Source organism: Microcebus murinus, chromosome 19 (genome assembly GCF_040939455.1).
Source record: "Microcebus murinus isolate Inina chromosome 19, M.murinus_Inina_mat1.0, whole genome shotgun sequence".
Lineage (NCBI taxonomy): Eukaryota > Metazoa > Chordata > Mammalia > Primates > Cheirogaleidae > Microcebus > Microcebus murinus.
This window is the reverse complement of record NC_134122.1, coordinates 52,443,237-52,468,371: the sequence shown is the minus strand read 5'-3', so window position 1 is coordinate 52,468,371 and position 25,135 is coordinate 52,443,237. Positions and strand designations below refer to the sequence as shown.

General features: G+C 35.6%; 1 protein-coding gene, 1 long non-coding RNA gene and 1 pseudogene across 16 annotated transcripts in view; 1 reads left to right on the top strand and 2 right to left on the bottom strand.

Annotated features, from left to right (window-relative positions):
• LOC142861039 (uncharacterized) overlaps positions 1-24,976 on the top strand; it is a 32,667-nt gene extending 7,691 nt beyond the window's left edge. Inside the window, exons 2-3 of the long non-coding RNA XR_012913562.1 lie at positions 5,070-5,152; positions 24,891-24,976. This is a non-coding gene — a long non-coding RNA (uncharacterized LOC142861039). The remainder of the gene's footprint in view (positions 1-5,069; positions 5,153-24,890) is intronic.
• Positions 1-25,135, bottom strand: part of CDC42BPA (CDC42 binding protein kinase alpha) — a 245,674-nt gene that overhangs the window by 218,573 nt on the left and 1,966 nt on the right. The gene's annotated exons all lie outside the window — the stretch shown is intronic.
• On the bottom strand, positions 13,890-14,836 carry LOC142862467 (large ribosomal subunit protein eL6 pseudogene; annotated as a pseudogene). The gene has a single exon (XR_012913561.1). The product of XR_012913561.1 is annotated as a large ribosomal subunit protein eL6 pseudogene (transcript).

The following is a 25,135-nucleotide window of genomic DNA, read 5'->3' as shown; positions in this document are numbered from 1 at the left end:
CCGTCACATTCCTTCTTTCAAATATCTTCAGTTATCACCACTATTAACAATGTATAAGTCAATAACAGGTTCATAGAAAATTTTATATAATAGTTTCATAGGAAATAAATTGCAAAGAAAGAAAAAATAAATATGGATACTATATAAATTTATTTCCATCCAGCTAGTGAGAACAGTATTATAATATAAATTGGTAAGGTTTTTTAAGGCTGGTCAATAAAAATTGTTTTTCAACTATTTCATATGTTTAAAATATAACAAATGTGAAAAGAAAATGGTTTGGTTACGTAGTTGATCTTAAAAAGAAATTCTGCCTAATCAGACTTTGGGGAAAGAAAGATAATTTAACAAAATAATTCTAAGGTCATCTGTAAGAATAAATGTAGTAGTATAGCCAAGAAAACATTTAAAAAGAAATATGAAGGACTTTACCTTACCAGGTATTAAAATGTGTTATAAAATTATCAGTTCCAATATAGATAATCTAAAAAACAACCTATATATACCATAAATGTATTAGAATAGGATATTTTTATGTTCTTGGAATGGGGAAGAACTTTTCTAATCAGGATGCCAAAAGCAAAAATTTTAAAGGAAAAGATAGAAAGATTTACCTAAATAAAAGTTAAAGTTTTATTTTATATTAAAGTTATTTTTTAAAAAATACTCTAGTTCAAAAAAAAGATACAAACGGGAAAAACATCTGTATTCTATGATGATCAGAAGGTTGCTAACCCTAAAATTCAAGGCACTCTTGCAATGTAGTAAGAAAAAAAGAGCAATATAATAGAAAATGGGGGAAAAGCATTAAGTAATTTTTAAAATCAATATGAGGCCGGGCGCGGTGGCTCACGCCTGTAATCCTAGCACTCTGGGAGGCCGAGGTGGGCGGATTGCTCAAGGTCAGGAGTTCAAAACCAGCCTGAGCGAGACCCCGTCTCTACCATAAAAATAGAAAGAAATTAATTGGCCAACTAATATATATATATATAAAAATCAGCCGGGCATGGTGGCTTGTGCCTGTAGTCCCAGCTACTCGGGAGGCTGAGGCAGGAGGATCGCTTGAGCCCAGGAGTTTGAGGTTGCTGTGAGCTAGGCTGACGCCACGGCACTCACTCTAGCCTAGGCAAGAAAGCGAGACTCTGTCTCAAAAAAAAATAAAATAAAATAAAATAAAATAAAATAAAATAAAATAAAATAAAATAAAATAAAATAAAATAAAATAAAATAAAATAAAATAAAATAAAATAAAATCAATATGGACTGATTTTAAATACACTTTTAAAGTCACAAATCAAGTATGCCAAGTAATTGAGATCTGGTTTCACAGTCAGAAAAACTTGAGTTCGAAACCTCTGTCATTACATAGCTGTGGTGCCTTGGATAAATTACTAACGTATCTAACTCTCAGTTTCTTTATGGAAACTGAATTACTTACTAACTCAAATGTACTGGCAAGATAAATATTTTCTAAGAAGAGAAAATGAAAACTTCAAAAAGGCAAGACCAGGCTGTAAGATTATTAATAAAAACAGGGAGGAGTTCAACTTACAATGAAAAGAATGATGACAAGTGGAAACTTCAGAATAATGTATTAGTCTGCTAAATTGTTTGAATGTCAGACTGAGACAAGTGCCACACATGCATCTGTCCGTGGTGCTGAACCTCCACTAAATGTTAGGGTATCGTTCATTTTAATTGTGAAATACCAATGACAATTCAAGGTTTCCTAGGAATTCTCAAACAGGTAAGCACTAAAGGAATAGAATGAAAGAAACAAAGAAAAAGATATAAATGACCCAGTGCTTTTGGAACAGCTCAGCCCCTGAGAGATGACCAGTTTGGGGGCAGGAAAGAAGGGATTGCTTAGTTTGACAGTTTTCAAATATTCATATATACCAAAAAAAGTCTTAAGAAAGACTATGGAGTTAGATATATTTGAGTTTGCAGCAATTCTATAATATATATCTCCTAAAATGGCTGATAAAAGTCAATATATGACGCAAGAAGCAAGGAGGGGATGTAAAGAGTAAGGGCGTGGAATTTCCAGTGGCCCTATCTCCACTAAAATTCTTCCCTCTCCCACACTTTGCAATACCTATGGATCTAAAAGTAGACACCTAATCCCTATTACCCAATCAGATTCTCTTTCTCCCAACGAAAAGAAATACAGACTAGAAGTCACAGGAGAGGATCCTTGGGCAAAACATAAAAGAAAACGATTAGCTTTACTTTGTTAACTGTAGAAGTTTTCACTGGGTAACCTCTAAAGAAAGAAAAATGGAGTATATGTCTTCCAAACAAGTAGAAAAGAAAACTGACTTAGGCAGATGTACTAAATTAATCCCAAAGACAGTGAGAACATATGGAAAAATAAATATAGGGAAACAATTTTAATGGTGGAAATATATCCAAATAAATCTTTATTTACAATAAATGTACATAGCCTACATGCTGCAGTTAAAATACAAAGATTTCACACTGAGGGTGAAAAATCCAGTCATATGCTGTTCCAAAAACCATCTAAACACAAGGATACAGAAAAAAAAAAAAAGACAGAAAAAGATAAACCAGATAAATAATGTCCAAATAAAGGTACATTATTTATATTAACATGAGGAGAAACAAGGGAACTTAAAAGCAAAAAGCCTCACTACATATGATGATATATAATGACTGTCATTAGATCAAGGAAATATAATAATTCTACAGTTTATATACCTAATTAATTTAACCTCAAAGTATATTGGGCAAAAACTGACAAAGAGTTGCAAAGAAAAATTGGCAAATCTCCCATTAAGATAGGTCATTTCAATACATATCTCTCTGTAATCAACAGGTGAAGCAAACAAAAATTTAAACAACCTAAATAACAGACTGGATCTAGTGGACACAGATGCAATACAACAACTGCAGAAGAAATGTTATTTTGAAATATTTATAAATATTAAAGAAATACTGTGATGTGATACAAATAAGTAAGAAATATTTTAAACTAATGACTTTTTTTTAAAAGGCATTGGAAATTAAAACATAGCTCTAAACAACTCACAGGTCAAAAAGGAAAATAGAAATAGGAAATTAACATTCAGAATGGAACAATAATGAAAAGACAACATATCAATATGTATGGGATGCAATTAAGGTATAATTAGAAATCTAAAGCCTTAAAACTTATATTAGAAAAGAATGCTGAAAATTAATGAGCTAATCACAGAACTTTAAAAGATGAAAAAATAAAAGTAAATGAAAGAATACAAATGAGTAGATATAAAATAGAAAAATATTAAATAGAGAAAATAAACATCACAAAAAATTGACTCTTTCAAAAGATAAATCTCTACAAAGAGTGATCAAAAGAGAAGAAAAATAATTAACATTAGAAATGAAAAAATGTACATAATTATGAATGTTAAGAGGTTAAACAGAAAATTACTGTAAACAAATTTATGCAAATAAATTTTAAAATTAGAAGTGTGTACAAGTTCCTAGAAAAACTCAACTTGTCAAATAATCAAGAAGTGATAGAAAACTTGAATAACCCTGTATCTAATAAAAAAATTGAACCCATAATTTAACATCTTTCCAGAAAGTAAACTCCAGAATGAAATGGATTTACCATTGAATTCTTTCAAATTTCTCAATATTAAAGGTAGAAATGATACCAACATTACTAGAGGGAATATATCCCAGATTCCTATTTTATGTGGACAGCATAATCCTGACACCAAAACCTTATAAGGACAAATAAACTACAGATTAATCTCTCTTATGAACATAATTTTAAAAAAATCCTAATCAAAGCATTTGTAAATCAAATCCAGAAATATGTTATAAATCACAACCAAGATGAGCTTAATCCAAGAATGGAAGAGTGATTTAATATTCAAACTTCAATGTTAATCACCACATTAATGGAATAAAGAGATGAAAATCATATTATCATCTCTATAAATGCAAAAACTGATAAAAATTCAATGCCAATTTATATTAAAATAACAAAAAATTTTAAATGTCTTAGAAAACCAAGAATATATGTACTGAATAAAACCTGTAAGCCGTTTTTAAATTAATTTCTAAAGCCAATATTGCCAAAGACAAGATGCAAAGCTGAGCCATCAGACTGATTCTAGAGCCCAGGATTTCTCCACTGCACTCTAGCAGTGGTCATGAAATATTTTTTTCACATACTGTCTCTACAAAGATTTTGAAAAACCATGTATTGCCTTAAACACTTTTAAATTATAGCTCAAATGTTTAATTGTCAGTTTAAATGGTTGTAAATGATGTAATAGTCAATATATTTCAGATTGCATTATGTGCTTTAAACATAATTCCATCAAAACCCAGAATTTATGAAAATGTATGGAGAATGTCCACCATATAATTGGCAAAGCCAGTCCTCACTGTCAAACCAACAAAAATAAGAATTGTTTTCTGTTAGAACAAGTCTGACTTTAATTTTTAATTCAAATAATGGCTAACAGAGGTTAGTCACTGGTTTGTAAGCTAGTGAAATAAAACACCTATTCAATACTTTTTATAGAAGCTCTTTTTTTTGCCCTCCCTCGGGAGCTGCACATTCTCAAATGGTCCCTTTTGTTTTGTACCTAGAAGATTTTCACAAGCCAAGGCAAAGTACTACAGCAAGATTTGAGTTGAGTGAGAAATATGCCTTTATTTTATAAAAATGAGAAATGACCAACTGTAAGATGGGAATGGAAAAAGAAAATCAACAGACTTCGGAATGTTCTCAACAGATAGATTTTAGAAAAGCATACTTAGGGAAGTTGAAAGGAAGTTTAAGAGAAACTAATTCCCTTAAAAAACTATAATATATGTATCCACATAACCCTTGGGAAGTCTTCGTGAACCATGGCTACAGATACCCTAGTTTGAAGATTAGGAGATAATACACTAGATTATCTCCTGAGCTTTAGTAGACCTTTTAGAAATAAAATTGCCAATTTATATTTACAAAACAATTCAAGTTTAATTGACTCTCAGATGTAGGTAAATGATAATACATTAAAAATGGACTCCATTCTAGAATCTTTGTTTTCTAATAGGAATCATCTGCAGTACGTGAGGAGGATTGTTTTGGCTGGGATGGGGATCATTTTCTTAGCCTGCCCCTATTCTCCTTACTAAGGTAAGCTCGCCAAGCCAGGGATCCCAGCACAAGAAGTCAAGGAGTCGGAGCTGCTTCTAATCACCTCTGTACCTGTGGTCCCCTGGGACAGACTTGCAGTTCCTAGTGGCCAAGACTCCATCAGCAGCTATCTAGTGCCTGTTCCACAGTCCAGATTATCATGCCAGGTCTGCTGCCTCTCTCCTCACCAAATTCTCCCAAATTCCAGTCCTCCAACTTCACAAACACCATGGCCCATGTGAATGTAAAGAATGCTGAACCAGGCCGGCGCAGGGGCTCACTCCTGTAATCCTAGCACTCTGGGAGGCCGAGGCGGGAGGATGGCTCAAAGTCAGGAGTTCGAGACCAGCCTGAGCAAAAGCGAGACCCCAACTCTACTATAAATAGAAATAAATTAATTGGCTAACTAAAAATATATATATGAAAAACTTAGCCGGACATGGTGGCACATGCCTGTAGTTCCAGCTACTCGGGAGGCTGAGGCAGGAGGATCACTTGAGCCCAGGAGTTTGAGGTTGCTGTGAGCTAAGCTGATGCCATGGCACTCTAGCCCAGGCAACAGAAGTGAAACTCTGTCTCAAAAAAAAAAAAAAAAAAGAATGCTGAACCATATGAAAATTTACACCAAACGAAACTAAGAAAGTCAGCCTGGTGCCCTAACAAAACCTCTAGCCTGATGCAGTTTATTTTTTTTAAAAAGTCCTTTTAATCATTAGGACTTTTAATCATTAAGTCCTTTTTCTAATTGGCTGCTCTGGTTTTACCCAGATCCAGGGGAGGGAGTGAGGAGGTTTAGTGCCCTAGCCCTCAGCCTCCCGTTTTATCCCACTCTTACTCCAGGCATGCCAGGGAAACTCCTCAGAAGAGCTTTTAAGGGAATTAACAGGCCCAGTTCCTCAACCTGGACAACAGAGGCAGTCAGCCAGCCAATGGCTACCAGCCTCGCCCTAGCCCTTGGTATTCCAGGCAAGAGCTCTTCCTCTTGGATCCCATGGTCCAGTAGACATGAGGCCCTCAGAAGCTGCTGTCCCAGAACCCCTGAAAGCATCTCAGAGCCCACATGCTTGCCCACCTTCAGTTGGTGAATCTCATATGGCTGGTCCCCCATGCCTGAGCTGAGTCAAAAGTAGTAGGACCTGGAGGCCCTGAGCCAACAGGTAGCAATTATTAATATGAGTCTCCAAGTACCCCCTACCCACTAACCATAGCCAGAACTTCTGCAAGTGCTCCAACTCAGACAATTAAGTTGAGGACAAAACCCAGAGGTCAGGGGCAGAGGAGTGGGATCAGCACTGCCCAGAGACTCAAGAGATCTGAACTTCTACTCTGGCCCTGTGAGGAACTCATAAATAACCCTGGGAAGCACACATGCCTTAATAACAAAAGGGGAAGAGGAGAACCACCTGGCTCTGGGTAAAACCAGAGCAGTCGGTCAGGAAAAAGAGTTCTAATGATTAAAAGGAAAAGAGAAATTTAAAGTGAACGAGTAAATATTGCCTAGGAAGGCAATATTAATATTCTTAGGATGAGAACAGAGATTATCTGAAAATCATTTTTATGGCTCCTATTCAGCACTGTTTATGTGATTTTATCACTTCCCAAGAGTTTTAAGCTAAAAATAATTAAGTAGTTGTTTACATAACACTTAAAAATGTCTATACAGAAAATAGAATCACTTCCAATGTTTACTATTATACATGTATGATGAGAAAATTTTTATAGCAGCTAAGTGAAAAAAACAGTACAATTTCTCTAGCACATACTGCAGCAACAATAGGCTCTCTGGTATTACCTGCAGTTATCTAAGATATTGCTTAATGTATAATCAGTTATTTTTAAAACACAGATAACAAGGCCGGGCGTGGTGGCTCACGCCTGTAATCCTACCACTCTGGAGGCCAAGGCAGGAGGATTGCTCAAGGTCAGGAGTTCAAAACCAGCCTGAGCTAGAGCAAGACCCCGTCTCTACTAAAAATAGAAAGAAATTAATTGGCCAACTAAAAATATATAGAAAAAATTAGCTGGGCATGGTGGCACATGCCTGTAGTCCCAGCTACTCAGGAGGCTGAGGCAGGAGGATCACTTGAGCCCAGGAGTTTGAGGTTACTGTGAGCTAGGCTAACGCCACAGCAGTCTAGCCTGGGCAACAGAGCAAGACTCTGTCTCTAAAATAAAATAAAATAAAATAAAATAAAATAAAATAACACAGATAACAAAAGGGTTTTTTAAAGTATTTGAAATAGTAATACTTTTTGCTACAAAGCAAAATCAGCAAAGGGAAAAGGCTCATGGAGTGAAATCCAGAGGAAACCAAGCACATACTTCCAAGGGTCCTCTCCCAGTGGAGTCTCATAGAATGTGTTTAATTCCTTCAGCAATGAATTGTGACTTACAGTGTGAAGTGTTGTCTACCAGAGAAGTTCATTAGAAATTCAGTGCCCAAGGTTTTTATTGGAGGCTGGTCACATAGGCACCTGTCCAGCACAGAATTCTAGACTCCCAGAAGGAAAATAGGTGTTTGGCATAAACCATACTGTTTGTGCAAACATTTGGATACAGCAAACCATTCTTATCAGTTATTATTGTGGGGACACTCTAAAAATCCAGGTTCCCAGATGCCAGGTAAGGGCCAGCCCTGCAAGCAGGGCTTTCTAAGCAGTTTCTCCTGCCCTGACTCCATTTGGGCTTTTGCCTTCATCTTACCACATTCAAAACATGTGATAATCCTTTCTTCCGAAACTCTTTCCTTTTAGCTTTCTTGACAACACACTCTCCTGATTTTCTTCTACCTCACTGACCACTCTCCTTTTCAGGCTCCTCCTCCACTTTTCAAGCTCTAAATTTTAGATGCCTCAAGTCAGCCTTCAACTTTTTTCTCTTTCTTATCTATATATTTTCTCTAAAAATATAATCAGTCCCATGCTATGCCTATAAGTTGATGAATCCAAAATTTTATCTCTAGTCCTAACTTCTCCAATAACTAACATATCTCCAGACTAACACATCCATCCCCTATTATCCCAAATTTAACATGGCCAAACCAGAACTCTTTGACTGTCACCCCACCCTATAGTCCAAACACTGTAATTCTATCTCCGTAATGGCAGCACAATTGAGTAGTTGTGATTAAGAGTGTGTACTCTAAAATCAGATTAAATGGTTTGATTCTTGTCACTACAACCCATTAACCATGAGACCACAAACCTGTGCCTCAGTTTTCTCATCTATAAAACAGATAATGCTACCTTCTTCATAAGGTTTTAATGATTAAATAAGGTTAATAGTCCATTTAAATTGCCTAGACAATGCCTGGCACACAGTAAATACACAATAAATATTAGCTGTTGTTACTCATCTAGTTATTCAGGCCAGAAACATGTACCCTATCCTTGATTCTACCCTTTTCTTCAGTGCAAACAGCTTATCCATATGCAACTCTGTTCTCCTATAAAACAAATCACCAATCTCCATGTGCTCTACTACCGCCCAAGTTCAAGGCACCATCACCTCTCACTTGGACTGCTTCACAAGTCCTAACAGTCATGAGTCTATTCACATGACAACCACAGTTAACCTTTTAAAACATGACTCCAGATAACATCACTCCTCTGCTCAAAACTCTCCACTGGCTTCCCTGAAAATAAAATATAAACTTCTTTCCAGGTGGAACCTCATACTCTACCACTTTCCCCTTCACTCACTCTGATCCAGCCATATTGATCTTCTTTTTGTTCCTGTTTCCACCTTAAGGACTCTGCCATTTTTCCCTTTACCTGGAATGCTGTTACACAAGATGCTCACATGGCTGGCATCTTCTCATCAAACATCAGCTCAAACATCATCTCTTCAGAAGTGTTCTCTGATGAGCCATCCTAAATTACCACTCAAAACACCTTCTGTCATGTCATTGTATTTTCTTTACAGCTCTTACCAACATCTGAAATAATTCTATTTACTGACATGTTTATTTCCTGACTCCCCAAAAACCATGATGTAAGCTCCATGACAGCAGAGACCCTGCTTATCTTGTTCATTGTTGTGGCTACAGAAATTGATACCTACCACATTGGAGGTATGCAATAAATATTTGTTAAAATGAGTGAATTAATTAATTAATGAGTGTTCTCTACAAACATTCTATCATTGCAAAAGACTATAAATCTTAAGGCTACTTCTGTTTTGGCAGAAAACAATTTCCAAATCTCCTTGCTTTAAAAACAAATAAATATTTAATGGCTTCCCACTGTCCATAGAGTCAAATTCAAATTATGGAGCAAACCTTGTGAAATGGCCCCAACCCACTATTTTCAACCTTATTTCCCACTATGCCTCCAATGCCAAGTACTGTGTTCCAAGTACACGCCTTTGAGCTTTCCTGACTCTATGCTCCACATTCCACTGTTTCCTTCCATCTAAAATGCCCTCTGTGTCCATTTCATAAAACAAGAGGCTCAAATGTCACCTCCATGACTGACACTTTTCCACTAACCTATTCCCTTTACCAAAAGTAATCTCTCTTCTCTGTCTCCTTTATTACATTTAATTCCTTGAGGGCAGGAAACACAAGTTGACCTTTATTGTTCTTACACTCCATTATACATATAATATTTACTGTGCATAATAAATTTATTGAATTGACTTTAAACAAACCTTCTAACCACATCTTCTGTAGATATAACTAACAATAAAGATACACTGGGGCCGGGCGCTGTGGCTCACGCCTGTAATCCTAGCTCTTGGGAGGCCGAGGCGGGCGGATTGCTCAAGGTCAGGAGTTCAAAACCAGCCTGAGCAAGAGCGAGACCCCGTCTCTACTATAAATAGAAAGAAATTAATTGGCCAACTGATATATATATATAAAAATTAGCCGGGCATGGTGGCGCATGCCTGTAGTCCCAGCTACTCGGGAGGCTGAGGCAGAAGGATCACTCAAGCCCAGGAGTTTGAGGTTGCTGTGAGCTAGGCTGACGCCACGGCACTCACTCTAGCCTGGACAACAAAGCGAGACTCTGTCTCAAAAAAAAAAAAAAAAAAAAAAAGATACACTGGAATTTATTTGTCCCAGACACATGAGAGATGATCCTGGTATGATACATATAAAAAGATAATTAATATCCAAGATTCATACTGGTTGCCACATGAGCACTATAAACAAATTTTATAGGCATTCGGAGGAAAGATAAGCCAATAAATGATGGCCTGGCTGAGAAAGGTAAGATTTTAATGACCATTTGCAATTTTAAAATTAAAATTTAATTATAGATATCTATAATGGATCCTTTTCCCTATTCCACACATTAACACCAGCCCAGAATTCCTAAACCAAAAGCCAATATCAGAGATATTAGTTAGAGGTGGTCTGGAAAAAGGCAAATAAAAGCTTACTGTAGCACTAATAATTCCTAATGAAATGCTATAAATAAACTGTAAGCCACAATGCCAACTATTAGTGGAGACTACTTGGGATCTACCCAGAATCCATTTCCTCTTCCCAAATAAAATCCTAATTTTGTTAAGAGGTCTACAATTCCCTCATACAGTCCATATACCTCAATAATCTCATCAACACTAAAGCAATGACTGGCTCAGGAACAGATATGACACCTAATTCTGGCCACTGAGAATGGAGGGGAGATCATCTGGTCTTTCCATAAAAGGAAAAGTCTTCTTCTTCTTAAGAGGGCTATAAGAAGCATCCCTCCCTCCTCTACCCTCTCTCTCTTCCCACCATCCCCACCACCTGAATAAGAAAGCATGTTGCTCAAGTGCCATCCTATAACCTTTAATGAAAACAGTGTTAAAAAGAAGTCTACACTACAGTAGCAGTGAGACTGAAAAAAACTGGTTGTTTGATAATACTGCTGAGCTACTAAACCCAGAAGCTCATCCTACCTTTTCTCTTGATAGGTTAGCTAGTAAAACTTTCCTTATTCAGTTATTTATAAGGAAATAGGAAAAACTTTCCTTTTTCAGTTATTTATAACCAAAAGCACATTATTAACCCTCCACTTGCATTGTACAATCAACAACCTTTTCATATTACTATCATTTAAATGGTTTCTTTTTACTCCAATACTGAAGTCAGAACGTGTACCACCAGAAATTTGACCTGTTTCTGCTACAGAATTGTAAATTCAAGAAATAAACGACAAATGTTCACAAATTCCTTTCAAGTTCATTTTAAAGACAATTTTAAAAGAATAGGCTGGACGCAGTGACTCGTGCCTATAATCCTAGCACTTTGGCAGGCCCAGGCAGGAGGACTGCTTGAGGCCAGGAGCTCCAGACCAGCCTGAGCAAGAACAAGACCCCTTCTCTGCAAAATAATAGAAAAATTAGCCAGGCATGGTGGCATACACCTGTAGTCCCAGCTACTTGGGAGGCTGAGGCAGCAGGATCATGTAAGCCCAGAGTTTGAGGTTGCAGTGAGCTACAATGGCACCACTGCACTTCAGCCCAGGCAACAGAGTGAGAGTATGTCTAAATAAATAAATAAACAGCCCTGAAGTCTATAACAGATAGTAATTTTTTAAGTACCATTATTTTAAAATACATATATAAAGTCTAAGATGACTTTTTATTTCAAATGAAAACTACATTTCACTAAATACTTATCTTTTTTTAGAAACACAAGCATTTCCTATTTTTTTCCTAAGAGAGATAAAACATAGATATCATAATGATCATGAAAAAGAGTTTGTTCTAATTATCTTTACATATAACAGCAGTAAAACAAATATTTTTAACATCTATAAAGTTCACTGATTAAAATCCTTTCTCAGCCAGGTGCAGTCGCTCATGCCTGTAATCCTACCATGTTTCCCCCAAAATAAGACAAGGTCTTATATTTATTTTTCCTCAAGAGGACACCCGAGGGCTTATTTTCAGGTGATGAGTTATTTTCCCCTCAAAGCCTCAGCTTGCACACGCACAGGATGGCCGGGATCTGACAGGGGAGCTGACCTTGTTGGTGGGGCTGCCCACACCTTGCTGGTCACCTCTGGGATAGTAGCTGTCACGATGGGGCAGATGAGAAGAGCTGCTGGCTTCTTTACCGCTCCACGATGAAATGCTTGGGTTGCGCAGATGCGCTGTGTAGCCACGCCCATCACTAGGTCTTAGTTTCAGGGTAGGGCTTCTATTGCGCAAATGCTTAGAAATCCTGCTAGGCTTACTTTATGGATAGGTCTTATTTTGGGGTGAAAACGGTAGCACTCTGGGAGGCTGAGGCCAGCAGATGGCTCAAGGTCATGAGTTGAAAACCAGTCTGGGCAAGAGCGAGACCTCATCGCTACTAAAAATAGAAAGAAATTAATTGGCCAACTAAAAATATATAGAAAAAATTAGCCAGGCATGGTGGTGCATGCCTGTAGTTCCAGCTACTTGGGAGGCTGAGGCAGGAGGATCACTTGAGCCCAGGAGTTCGAAGTTGCTGTGAGCTAGGCTGATGAGACAGCACTCTACCCAGGGCAACAGAGTGAGACTCTGTCTCAAAAAAAAAAAAAAAAATCCTTTCTCTATTACCTAGAAGATGTAGTGAAAATTCAACATGTTTTATATTAAGATAATTTGATCATAATCTTATTACTTTCCACTGAATTTTAATATCAAAATTCTCATTTTGTTAAAATGTTACTTGTAAAGAGGACTATGGGGGTAAGAAGTATGTTAATAACATTATTATTATTATAAATATCTTATTCATCTATCTTCCACAGCCAGTACAATATCTAGCACACAATAAATATTCCATAATTTGTTAAATTTAATTTCTGCCATTATCTTATCTACCACTCTTTGTCTTCTGATCCATATGTGTGACTCCTAAACATTCTTCCTGGATGTTTTCACTATGATTAAAAAAAATATCAGGCCAGGCGCGGTGGCTCACGCCTTTAATCTTAGCACTTTGGGAGGCTGAGTCGGGTGGATTGCTCAAGGTCAAGAGTTCGAAACCAGCCTGAGCAAGAGTGAGACCCCTGTCTCTAATAGAAAGAAATTAATTGGCCAACTAAAAAATACATATAAAAAATTAGCCAGGCATGATGGCACATGCCTGTAGTCCCAACTACTCAGGAGGCTGAGGCAGGAGGATCGCTTGAGCCCAGGAGTTTGAGGTTGCTGTGAGCTAGGCTGATGCCACGGCACTGTAGCCCAGGCAACAGAGTGAGACTCTGTCTCAAAACAAAACAAAAAAAACAAAAAAAAAACAAAAGGCCGGGCACAGTGGCTCACGCCTGTAATCCTAGCACTCTGGAGGCCAAGGTGGGAGGATTGCTCAAGGTCTGGAGTTCAAAACCAGCCTGAGCAAGAGCAAGACCCTGTCAGAAGTTATGAAGAAAAAAAATCTAAAATGTAAGAATAATTCTGTAGAAATTAGGGGGAATGTAATTAAAACATGACAATAAAGGTGATCTAGAAATCAAAATATTTAAGTCTGGAGTTTCGATTTTTTTTTTTTTTTTGAGACAGAGTCTTGCCCAGGTTAGAGTGAGTGCCGTGGTGTCAGCCTAGCTCACAGCAACCTCAAACTCCTGGGCTCAAACGATCCTCCTGCCTCAGCCTCCCAAGTAGCTGGGACTAAGGCATGCGCCACCATGCCCTGCTAATTTTTTCTATATATTTTTAGTTGGCCAATTAATTTCTTTCTATTTATAGTAGAGACGGGGGTCTCGCTCTTACTTGCTCAGGCTGGTTTTTTTTTTTTTTTTTTTTATCTTTCAGTTATTTAATTAGGTTCTTTGTAAAAATTTAGAATACCAATCTGTGAGGATAAATTCCATTTGTCAGGGCAAACAGAGATCGTAGATAGCCCTGGAGCTGAGGAATTGCCTTGATTTTTGGTAAAATTTGGGAGTCCACAGCTTTCTGATCCACTTTGCGCTGTTCTGTAATCTCGTATTTCTCCTTTTCTGTGTCGAAGATCTCACCCTCCTGGTGTCTGGGCTTCCGCAGCTTCTTCTTCTTGAAGTAAGCATCGGTGAGATGCTTAGGAATTTTCACATTGCTGATATCAATTTTTGTGGTGGTGGCGATGACAAATTTCTGGTGTGTCCTTCGCAGAGGAACTCGATTAAGGGTCAGAGGTCCAGTCACAAGTAACAAGCCACTGCCGAGTTGCTTCAGGAAAACCACCCTCTTGCCTCTGTGGCGTCCGGTGAGGATGATGAGGATGGTCCCGGGAGTGATGCTAGCTTGCAGTCTTCTCACGTGTTGGCTAAACGGTTTTTTGCCGTGGCTCAACAGCTTTCGAGGAACATCTTCTGTTGGATAGTACCTAGGCATTTTGCGAAGTTTAACCACCCGAGTGCCACCATTCTTGTCACCACCAACTGGTTTTGTAACAGTGGCGAGGACCTTCTCCTTCTTTTTCTTTTCAACCTTGGATTTAGCCACTGAGTATTTCCTCTTGTACATGGCCTTCCTAGAGTACATGGCAGATCGGGAATATCGGCCGATTCCTCTGACGAGAACAGGATTTCGGCTGTAGTGTGGCTTCCCCTTCTTAACCTTTTTAGCCTTGAGGTTAGCCTTTTTCACTTTACCACCAGCATCAGCCTTCTTGGCATCAGCCTTCTTGGCTTCAGGTTTCTTGCCTTCAGGTTTCTTGGCTTCAGGTTTCTTCTCTTTAGTATCCAGCTTCTTCTCAACTTTTTCACCCGCCATCTTGCAAGATGGGAAAGAGAACTAAGAACTCCCTCAGGCTGGTTTTGAACTCCTGACCTTGAACAATCCACCCGCCTTGGCCTCCCAAGAGTGCTAGGATTACAGGCGAGAGCCACCGCTCCTGGCCATAAAGTCATTTTAAAAAAGTCCTCTCACATTTTCTTCACTCCTTTATTATAAAATCAGGGGCAAATGCTACTTTTAAAAATGTCCCTACCATGTAATAAAATCACATTTAAACACAGATCAATTTATAATATCACTATTTACAACAGCAAAGAAACAGAACTATATATGCATTTAATGGAGTAACAAGTAGACTTTGAAGATGGTAATTACCAAGATACTACAATAATCTAGAAAAAGAGCTTAAAAATGATACAATATTAATAATAGTAATAATAACTAACTGAGGACTTACTACATGCTAGGTACTGGTCTAGCATTTTACATCCAATATTTTAATTAATCCTCACAATAACCCTATGAAGTATGTATAAAAACTAGCCAAGAATGACAGACAGGCCCTGCTGGGTTTGCCCATTCAGTCTACTAAGCATTAGATCAGACCCTTTTTGTCCAATCATATTACTACATGGCTGTCCACATATTGTTGAACCTAAGCACAAATATGGATAATTTCCCCTGTATCTTTGGATCCTCACCCTGAAGGCTCCCATGTATACACATTAAATAAATATTTGTTTGGCGAGGAACATCCAGGAAAATAAATAAACAAATATTTGTATGTCTTTTCTCCAATTAATCTGCTTTTCATGAGTTGATTTTTCAGCAAATCTGTAGAGGGCCAAGGGGAACTTCCTTCCCCCCTTGGTCCCTATACCAGGAAATTCTTGGTCTCAATAAACCAGGATGGCTGGTTACCCTGTTTGGAGCCCACAGGATGCAAAAGGTAAATTTCTTGAACATCTGCATGCCTAAAAAGGTCCTCATTCACCCTCATACTTGATTAAGAATTTGACTAGGCATAGAATTCCAGTTTAGAAATCATTTTCTTTCAAAATATGAACATTGTCTTTGAGTTTCCAGTGTTGCTGCTGGGAAGGCCAACACCCTTCCAATTCCTGATCCTTTCTATTCTTTCTCTTTGGAATCTTCTTGGGTCCCTTCTTTGTCTCCAGAGTTGTGGGAATTCCACAATATGGTTCTGAATCTTCGTGCTAATCTATTTTCATCCATTTTGCTGGGTATCTGGTGGGCCCTTCTATCTAGAAACTCATGTCCTTCAGTTTCTAGACTATTTTCCTGAATTATTTCAATGATAATTTCTTCCCCTCTGTTGTCTCCATTGGAATTCTCTTTCAGAATTCCTATTATTCATCAGATTATTATTCAGACCTCCTAAATTGGTCCTCTAATTTTCTTTTCTTTAGCTCGTCTTTTCTATTAATATCTTTTTTTTTTTTTTGCTCTGTTTTCTGGAAAAATTTTTCAGCTTTATCTCCCAATTCTTATACAGACGTTTTCATCTTAGCTATCATATTTTAAATTTCAAAGAACGTTTTTCATTCTCTTTTGCTCCTTTTTATGACATCCTAATTTTATTTCATAGTTGCAGTATTTTATCTATGAGACTATTAACAGTTTTATGTGAGTTTTAAGTTATGCTTTTTGAAGTTGCACATTAGAGACTTTCCTCAGATGTCTGGTAATTCTTGGTTTTCTATTCATATTTAATTATAAGAAAATGAAAAGATGATTTGAAGTTCTGAACCCTTGGGTGAAACCCACTGATAACAAACTTTATAGTAATGTGATTACCTAATTCCTTTACTAGGGAACCCCTGATATCTTTTACTTTATCTTTAGGTCTTTCTTCTTGGGCTGGTCAGATTCTCCAAAAAAGATTCTTCTAATCTTCGGTCTTTGTAATAAAGGCCTAGTTACCAGCATTCTGGTAGCCAAGCAGAAGTAAATAAACATTTATTTAATCCCCCTATTTTCAATATGAAATGCCTACCATAAACTATGCCTGATGTTGCTCAACCCAGAAAACTTCAGTTTTACAGAGAAAAAGAAAATCGAATCTTTGTCTAAGGAGGAGAGGGATAAAGCATCCCACTGGCATGCAGCAGGGCAGGTGCTCTAGAGTTCCTTCTGCTTTTAAGCCAGCTTCAATTAATCTTCCATATTTTAGCCCCACCTGCATGTAAACTTACAGAGGTTCCTAAAGATACCAATTTCTAAGACTTCTGAAAATCCTGTCAAGTAAACTAGACATGTCCTCAGCTTTCACCACTGCTAACTTAGGATTCAACTTTCTCAGTTCTCCTAAGTCATTATCACTCATTTGCCTGCCTTTCAGCTTCCAAAATTTCATTGCTATAGTCTTTTCTCCTGCTCTTCTCATCCTTAAAGGTTTATGACTTTTTACAAAATTCCCTTACTATAGTTTTAGTGGGGTTGCAGAAAGGAATGAAAATATCTTTGTATGTTCAACCTATCACCAGACTCTAAAGAGTTTTGTTGTTTTGTTTTGTTTTTTTGAGTTTAAGAGACGGGTCTCGCTCTGTTGCCTAAACTGGAGTGCAGTAGCCTGACAATAGCTCACTGTAACCTTGAACTTCTGGACTCAAGCAATCCTCCAGCTTCAGCCTAGTAAGTAAGCTCCAGCCCAACCAAGTAAGCTGGGACTATAGGCACATGCCACCACACCCAGCTAATTTTTTTACTTGTTGTAAAGATGGGGGGGAAGGGTCTCGCTATGTTGCCCAGGCTGGTCTCAAACTGCTGGCCTCAAGTGATCCTCCCACCTTGGCCTTCCAAAGTGCTGGGATTATAGGCATGAGCCACCATACCCAGCTAGACTCTAAAATTTATGCTGGACATTGTACAAATAAAGTTAAACCCAGACTTCATGTAAGAAAAATTTAACTTGAAAAATTAGAGATTCACATTTTACCTCATTCCTTTAAACAGTAGCACCCTCTTCTCTTTACCTCATACCCATTAAGTATTTGTTTACAGATAGCCAGTTTCTAAGGAAGGGGATTATAAATCACTACCTATAAGAAATCACTTTTAAATTTTTAATGTCAATTTTTCCAAAAATATTAAATAAAAAACCACTTTACTGGAATACGACTTACATTTTGAAAGCTATACATACATGTTTAATGTATGTAATTTGATGCATTTGGGGATAGATATAAACTCCTAAACTTTCACCATCACCAAAATCATAAATATATCTATCACCTACCAATGTTTCCTCTCACTCCTTTTATTGTTTTATGTTTGTGCGTGTGTGTGTGTTGTATGAACACTTAACACAGATCTACCTTTTGAGCAAATTTTAAGTATAAAATACAGTATTGTTAGCTATAGGCACTGTACTGTATAGCATATCTTTAGAACTTATTTATCTTGCATAACTGAAAAATTAAAAAGCTTCTGCATAGCCAAGGAAACAATTAACAGAGTGAATAGACAACATACAGAATGGGAGATAATATTTGCATGCTATACATCTGATAAAGGGCTAATAACCAGAATCTACAAAGAACTCAAATAACTCAAAACAAAAAAAATCAAACAACTCCATTAAAAAGTAGGTAAAAGACAGGAACAGAAGCTTTTCAAAAGAAGATAAATTAACGAATAGTATGCAAAAGGAAAAATGTTCAATGTCCCTAATTATCAGGGAAATGCAAATCAAAACCACGAGATATCAACCTAACTCCAGTTAGAATGGCTTTTATCAAAGTCCCAAAACAACATATGCTGGTGTGGATGTGGAGAAAAAGGAATGCTTATACACTGTTGGTAAGATTGCAAACTAGTACAACCTCTATGGAAAATAGTATGGAGATTCCTCAAAGAACTACAATTTGATTCAGCAATCCCACTACTGGGTATTTACCCAAAGGAAAAAAAAAGCCATTTTATCAAAAAGACACTTGCACGTCAATGTTTACTGCAGCACAATTCACAATCACAAAGATGTGGAATCAACCCAAGTGTCCATCAATTCATGAGTGAATAAACAAATTATGTGGTATATGTATACCATGGAGTACTACTCAAAATTAATTAATTTAAAAAATAGGAAAAAATCACTTTTAAAAAAAGGATAAATCAAAGAGAAAACAAGTCTCTAACATAAAAAATATAAGTTTCATGCTCTGTTTCAAGATTAGATTTATTGCTTCTAGACTTGCATATAACAAGTATAATGGCATTAATTCATTCAACCAATATAACCAATACCTCCTGGGGGGTTTCAAGAAAATCAACTAATATGTGAAAAGTCATGGAATAGTCAAGGACAGGCCTTAATTACTAAAAGAGTCAACATTTAATTTATAGCTAGAGTAAAAGTAGTAGAAAAGATAACCAAAAGAGTTTTGGGGATGATGGAATTGCTCTATACCTTGACTGTGGTAGTGGTCATATGACTCCATATTTGTTAAAAACTCATAAGATATACATCAAAAACAGTAAATTTTACTACACATAAAATTTTTTATTTTAAAGGTGAGAGTTGAAAAAAAATATATATGGTAAGGAGCTGTTGTTCCCTTCTCCTTCCTAAACAATTCAGCCCTAAGGATCAGATGATAGTAATGCATCGATGTTAATTTCTTGATTTTAATAGTTGTATTGTGGTTATGGAGAATAATGTAAAAAATACACACAAATGTACATATTTGAGGATGATGGAGTTACCAAACAGGTAACTTACTCTCAAATGGTTCAGGACCAAAAAAATTGTACTACTAATTTTTCTGTAAGTTTTAGATTATTTCAAATGTTTTAAAATTATTTCCTAAATGTGAAGAAAAAGATTACGAACAAGGACCATATAAAAAAATTCTGTATACTATGCTAAGGAGTTTAAATGTCATCCTGAAAGCTATTCAGTAGTCACTGAAGGATATTAAGCAGAACATTGACACGATCAAAGGATCGTGTTAAAAGTGTTGTTTTTTTTTTTAATTCCTTCTACCAAACAAAGGTCCTGGATGTGTAGGATTCACAATATTTTCAGGTTACAGGCACATGTAATAATGAGGTTTCAGATTAGTTAGCATTTAATGGAAAAACAAAAGCACACTTAATAAGGTCAATAAGATTGAGGAATGTAATCCATTTATACACATTTAATACAGAGAAGTCAACTGGGCCAGATATACAGAGGTTGAATAAAACCAGGATAACCCATGAGCTGCTGCACTTAATTGGGATTGTCACAGGCACACAGACAAAAGAAACAAATATGATCACATTTAATCACAACCTCAAGCAACCTAATATACAATGGACTCCTGGAAAAATCCACCAACTTAACATGCATCGTCAGAAATGGGGTGGCACATCATAAAGGTATGCAGCAAAAAGGCAGAAATAGAAATTACACTAGACTTGCAAATATTATTGTGGTTTTAACCATAAATTCTTAAAAATCTTTGTAAGTTGAGAGTATGAAAAATCTTTATGATACTATATCAGTATGTCAGCTTCACCACATACTTGAGTTTATAGTCTGTTTTTAAATGTTTCTTAGTTATGATTTTTAGTGAGGGCAAGGTCATAGGTAACTAGCAATAGTATTTCAAAATAGGGCTTTAGCCATTGCAACAACAAAAGGAAAGCCATTCTTCTGGCTCGTATGACCTATACTTACAGTGTGGATCATTCAAAAACAAAAATCATTATGGAAAGAACTTCTTAACTCATCAAGATATAGCAAAAAGCACCTGAGCAACTGCTGGTCTTCAATCTTAAAACTTGAAGTCACTTTCACTGGCAGTTTCATGAGAAACAAGAAATAAGAAAAATCTAATAGAACTAGCAAATCCTCACCTACATCAACCCTAAAGTTCACCTGCAGTAATGAAAAGATATAACCAAGAAACTACTACCATTGTTTATAGGTCATATAGTTATCCCTCAAATTAAGCAAACTATACAACTCTGAAAGTCAACACTGGTTAGCTCAAAGTCAGAAAACAAAAATGACAAAGAAACAATGAACCATCAAAGAAAATACAAAGGAGTGGAGTTAATTCCTCTGTTCATTAAGTTCTTCTAAATTAAAAATACCCAGTCATTCACAGGTCAGACTCAAGTAGCAACCCAAGAACACAGTATATTCATTCTTGTTCTCTCATTCTCTCTCCCCACTATTCCTACCCCTCCATATTCATTCCCATTCCTTCCTTTCCCCTCTCTGTCTCTTTCCAAGTATGTATCTTGTCCTTACTTCCCCTCAGTTCTTCAGTAGGTTCCTAATCTATCATATGTTCTTTTTGAAAAAGAGAATTATGTCTATAATATTTTCACTGTTAACAATTAACATATTACAGTTTCATCTAAAGTATTTCAAATTATTTTGATCTCAACCTACAGTAGGAAATACAAGAATAAGAAATATAAGAAAAGAATGTTTTACATAACAATATTTTTTTCTACATATAATGTACTTGATATTTTCCATTTTAGTCTATTGAATTTTTTAAATGCTGATTAGGCCTAGTTAAATTGATTTTAAAACCTATCACAACTAGCAGGAAAAACCAATGAGCTATATGCACAACAAACTGCCAATAAATGTAACAACGGAGAAAAAGGTTGGGGAAAAAATTTTGACTGCCACAGAAGAGTACTACAATAAAATATTAATATAAGTTAATTCTTTTATCCTAAAATAGCCTGGGTTTACTGTGTAATTGTATTCGAGTCCTAAGAAGTATGGGCCCTTTCATAAAATTTATAACAAATTACTTGTTTTGATACTGCTATGCTAAGGTATGCCTTACATTTCCACATGAAATAAATATATTTCTAGAATTCTTAAAGTGTTAATCCTAACATGCTCTTTTGACTCACAAAGCAATATTTAATAAAAAAAAGTTTGTGTTCCTAAAAACATTAACTAATGAATATCAAGTTGTTACAGTAACCAATACCATCTGGCAACTACCTCTAGGTGTGATTTCTTGAGAGACAGAGAGAAAAATAGAAGAAGGAGAAATGTTATAATAACAGCCACCACTTACTGAACATGCATCTACTATGTGCCAACATTGTGTTGGATAAAATTATTATACTATTCACTAACATTCTTAGACTAGAATAGCATATCAGGTGGCTAGTAAAAAGGAAACAAGTGCCTAACTAACATTTCTGAAGACATTTATAATGATCCTAATCGAGACTTAAATAAAAATAAATGTTATCATCGGTATAAAATAAGCATTTTGATAATTTGGTATCATTAGTGAATTCTACTCAGGAAAAGCTAACAATGAGGAACAGCAGAGACGAACAAGGAACATATCATAGAAAAGATTCAGATCCTTCTAATCAAGCCATCATCACCCCCACTTAATTAACCCACACAGAAAAAAAAGTGAATAGCTTTAAAATTACTCTGAAAAAAAGTTTAAACCATAGTACCTGCTGATGTGCTCCTGTAATAAGCTTATTAATCAGACTATGTTCTGTGTATATACATAAAATCTGAATAAGCTATAAAATTAGTTATTTAATGATAATTTGTATGAAATATTACAAAGTTCAAGATTCAGAAAGCATCAAAAAACATTTATCCACATACAGCCTTGCACATTTCTTTTGTATTGAATTATATTATCTTACATTTATTTTTTTAAGTAAATTGGTAAAGAATTCCCTAAAATTCCAATTTCCTACTTCAAAGTAAGGAGTAGCCAATTCAATGAATAATATACTCATTTAGTCATTAATAGCAAATTAGTTTCTAATGTAAAAGTTATTTTTACTTCTATAATTCCACTGTAACTTTTTCTAGAGTTATACTATTGACATCCAAACTATTATTTTATAAACAAACATACAAACCATAATCATTTCAACAACTTAAAAAACAAAGAAGACAAAAAGCATAGTCTTTCAAATCTTATTAGCTACAACCGGAAAATAACACATATTATTAAATTTAAAAGTGATCTATGGTCTTAAGGCACTTTTATCCCCTTGCTCTGGTGCTCACTGGCCTAATCCCTTCTTCCTCTCTTCTGCTCTAGTTATTTCCTCCCTGAAGCCATCAGCACCAAAAGCAAGGAATGCTGTCAAAGAAAAACAACACATCTGACTTTAAATTGTCAGTTTTCTTATTGTTATGATATTATTATGAACAAAACATTAACTGTACCAATATAAAAGTGAAATGGACCATAACCAGGAATAAAATGAAATTAATGGAAATGAAGCAATACAGGCAGTTAGAATCTTGGCTGACCTCACTGTAAAAGTAACCTATTATCAGCATAAAAATAGGAGCATCTAGCTGAAACTTTCATTAATATAAATTCTGAACACAAATATATAATACAGAATATTTAACTATATTGATCTCCCATTGCAAATATTGGGTCTTTTGAACATTTGAAAACCCAAAATTTTTTGAATTACTAAAAATCAAACTAAAAGCTGTTATCACTAAGGCAAATCTAAATTATCAAATTTAACCCCAACAACAGTCCCTATAAATTTCCATCAAAGACCAAAAAATAATGTTTGAAACATTAAACTGAGGTCAATATGGAAACACCTTTTATCTAGTTTAGATTTTGTTTTTCATATAATGTTAGGTAATGAGAACAAAATAGGACATTTCCTCAAAACATAGTAATCAATTCATACATGATGAACAGCTGGTATATTTCAATACCTAAATGAAAAAAAAGACTGGCATTCTCAACCTAAATTCTCAAATATCTTAAGGATAGTAAATAATACTACTCATGACACACTTCTTGACGGCTTTTCCATTCTTAACTTTCCTTTCTTACCCAAACTTCTGCGGTTCATAACCTCCACTTTCATGAACTCACATTCAGACTTAAAAATGCCTAAGACTTAACAGACACTGTCTAGCCCTAAAGTATACAAAATAATTTCTTAAAATTCTCTATTATTTTGTTCTCTATCCTGAAAAACAATAGTTTACTTAAGAAACCGTACATTTTTATTACACCACATATCAGACTTCTAAAAAGACAAAATGTGAAAGGTACTACTAAAATCTAATTTACCTTAAATCGTGAAAAGGCCCTGGTTTGGAATTATTTAAAATATATTAATAAAAATAATATATATTCAGCCAAACACTTATTTGATTTTTGGCTTATTTGGCTTATAAAAATATATAAACAAGGTGTTTTGTACATACAGAAGAAAAGATATTTAATGGAAAATATAAATTATTCTGATAACACAGCAAAATATCTCACAGCATAAAACTATTATGTAAATTCTAATAACCAGAAGGCAATGGAGGATATCATTTCCTTTTATCATAAATCACTTATAAAATTATATTTACTACTGGTACATACAAACAGTTCTCCCTTAATTTTACAGATAAGAAATTAAATGACAATCATAATCACAGACTAGAGTGTCACTATGGAACCATAATTTAAGAACTCAAATTCCAACTCTATAAAGTATCAAATCTTTTAATTCTTAAAACATTTCTAAAGTTATGAAACATGAGATGTAAAACTACATATGCTTTATAACATATTTTACTCTCCACATAAAAGATGTGTAATCAAAAAACCAGCACCAAAGCCAAAACTGTCTTACTCTTAAGAGGGAAGTCACTTAAAACATGGTTTAGATTTCTTACATTCCCATTATAAGTCTGGTAGTCTGTTTTTTAAAATCATCCTATTCACATTTACATTTTTTTTTTTTCTTCAAACAAGAGAGTGGAAGTCATTTACATATTTTTTTAAAACCTCATGACATCATGTTGCTAGAAATCTTCTGATACTGGCAAATTGAACAATTAAAGTTAGTACGTACAGGCATTCTGGAATCAGTTGTTTACCTGAGAAACTAATTTTTAATAAATTTCAAATCCAAAACAATGAAATAATCAGCACTTGACTTTTACTTCAAGAAAATAAAGCTTTACTTGGGAACAAAGATATTTTAGTATACAAATTTTCCAAAAAATTCAAATTATTTGTATTCTAAAGGTTACAAAATACTATTTGGCCAAAATCGTTCAAAAGCCACTATAGCTCTGGGTGAGAATGCGCACTTCTTCCAACAGAGAACTTCTGGACGTTAGAGTGCGCCCTGTATATATATAACATCAGAAGCTGAAGAACTTAAGCCAAGCTGCTCCAAGCTTGAAGGTCACATGGAGCATTTGCTCACATCACAGATCTATTCCACTAAAGTAAGTCCTCTAAATTACATCTATAAGAATGGAGCCAAAAATCTAACTAGTTTAGAATTAAATTAAATTTAGAGTAAAATCTAACTCAGTTGGGAGGTGCCATCAACAACTATCAC